This window comes from Macrotis lagotis, chromosome 1, assembly GCF_037893015.1.
Source record: "Macrotis lagotis isolate mMagLag1 chromosome 1, bilby.v1.9.chrom.fasta, whole genome shotgun sequence".
Taxonomy (NCBI): Eukaryota; Metazoa; Chordata; class Mammalia; order Peramelemorphia; family Peramelidae; genus Macrotis; species Macrotis lagotis.
Genome location: NC_133658.1, coordinates 50435065 through 50437564, shown reverse-complemented (window position 1 = coordinate 50437564; position 2500 = coordinate 50435065). Strand labels below are relative to the sequence as shown.

Genomic DNA, 2500 nt, shown 5'->3' with positions numbered 1-2500 from the left:
AAAACCTGCAGCAATGTCAAGACTTTCCTGAAACCTGTTTCCCACTTCTTTGCTTTGGCTCTCCATCTGTGGTAGCCCCTTGGCCTACCAAGGTTTGCAGCCCTGAGATGACCAAGAAGCTAAGGTGACTGTACCACAATACATCATATATATATATACATATATATATATATATACATATATATATATATATGTATATATATATACACACTGTAATATACATAGAGGCCTAGGTCTCCCAGAAAGCAGTCTCTATTGGTTCAAATAATAATAATCACAGTCTTCATTACTGCACAACTTGGGGTCTTTCAGCTATCATTCTAAGTAACTATAACCTCTCCCCCTCTCCCTCTCTTCCTTCCTCCCTCCTGCCTCCCTCAAAGTTTATTCAAGATTGGGGGGTTGTGGTCTTAATCTTTTTCTTTCCAATATGAAAACCTGAATGTTACTTTAAGTCACATGTTGATCTGAACCCAAAAGTTGATCTCATATTTGGGAAACACAAAAGCAGTTGTGTCTGTGTGTGTGTGTGTGTGTGTGTGTGTCTGTATGTGTGTTTCAGAGAGGATAGCTGGAATATCTCCAGCACTGAAACCTGTGGGTTTACAGAAATCAACAGAGACAGGTTCCCAGGAAGATGAAACAGGGCAATACCAAACTAAGGCAATGCACAATGGATTGGCTTTGTGGCTTGGAAGTCTGGAGATCTTTGTTCTATTCATGGTCCATGCTAGAGTGTCACTGAGGATTCATCTGCCTCAATTCTTATATGTGTCTAAGATAGATCTATCATTTTTCAGTCCTACAAGTGACCCAAGTAACATCCAGTAATCTGTAGATGCCATGAGGCAATTTTAAGGAGATAGCCCCAGATCTACAGTGGCCAGAAAATTCTTATGAGACTACATAAGAAGCTCTCATGACTTCCATGTAAAATTAATCTAAACATTGGAAAAAAGGGATTCTTTCCCTTTCCCTGAGTTGTCTAATTCTGTCCCACAGATAAGAAAGACAATTGTTCTCTAGATATGTTTAAATTGTTGATGCTTTAAAAAGAGTATATATCATCAGGATCCTTTAAGACATTTACCTTATTACATCAAGAGCTAGTAATGTTCAATTCTCCCTTAAAAATTTGCTGGAACCGACTTGGAATCCATTTGGAAAAAAAGTTTAGAAAATTGAAAGCAAAGAGCCAAAGGTTTATGCTTTATGTACAAGTTAACTTGAAATATAAATTAAGGTTCAAAACTCAAATGTAATAAAAGTGAATCTAATCTTTGAACTTTATAGAAAATAACTATGGGCCCCTCCCAGCGCAGGAAAGACAAATTCACTTTCTATCTGATCTTTGTCATAAATATATCTTGCATAGCAGTGTAAGTTAAAAGTTTTTTTAAAAAAACTGAACTTTTTTCTTTTTGTCTTGAAAACTTTATGAACAGATTGAAACTTTAAGGCAATTATTCGGGTTTTCTTTTAAATTAAAAAAAATGTATCCTTTGTTTTTATATCAACTTCATTCCTAAATATATTCCAGACTTCTTTCATAAACAGTGAGCCATTCTTTTTTTTAAGTTTTATTTCAGTTTTCAATTAGGAGCATTCATTTTTCTCTTTCAAAAAGGAAACTAAACTCTTATAACACATAGATGTAGTTAAGCAAAACAAATTCTCACATTATCCATATCCAAAATGTATATTTCATTCTGAATCTTGCTTTCATCTCCTTTATGTAATTAGGTAGCAAAAAAGATTGTCAGTGCTCTGGAATCATGGTTGACTTCAGTTGATCAGAGTTCTTAAATTTTTCTCTAAGTTGTTTGACTTTGCATTGTTGTTATTTTTACGTAAATTATTCTCCTGGTTCTATTTTATTCACTTCAGTCTATATTAGTTCCTAAGTCTTCCCAAGTTTCTCAAGATCATTCCTTTCATTTTATGTTATTATAATAGTCCATTACTTTAATTCATCTTAGTCCTTATTTTTGACTTTAGGGATATTATGGTTTGGTTTTTCCTTCTGGCCTTGATTTTTTTTTAAAGCTGTCAAATGTGTATATATTAATCTTTCACCTAGGAAAAAATTTTGCATCTGGGTTTAAAAGGTATTGTGTAAATTTCTGGTGTGATATTTGTTAATAAAAAAGAAATTAAGCTAAACTCGGGAAATAAATAACCCCGTATCCTAGTAGTGGCATTTTTTCCCCCAGGAAATAAATTTAATATGTAAAAATACCTTCTATTTAAGAATCTCTCATGAAATTTCAAACATATCTGCTATTAAGGTGGAAAAACCAAACCATTGCTAGTATCTTAAGGGGGGCCTTGTATCAGAACCCCATGATAAGGGATGGAGATTTTTTTTTAAACAAATCAACACAAAGGCAACCAAAATGAATGGGTGTCCTTTTTGAATACTGTATGATCTCCAAATTGGCTCATTATTGGATTAAATCTAGTGATCTTTCCAGTCACAATGCAGAGGTAAAGTTAGCTT

General features: G+C 33.7%; 1 protein-coding gene across 1 annotated transcript in view; it reads left to right on the top strand.

Moving 5' to 3' along the window:
* Nucleotides 1-2500, top strand: part of SPIRE2 (spire type actin nucleation factor 2) — a 74039-nt gene that overhangs the window by 837 nt on the left and 70702 nt on the right.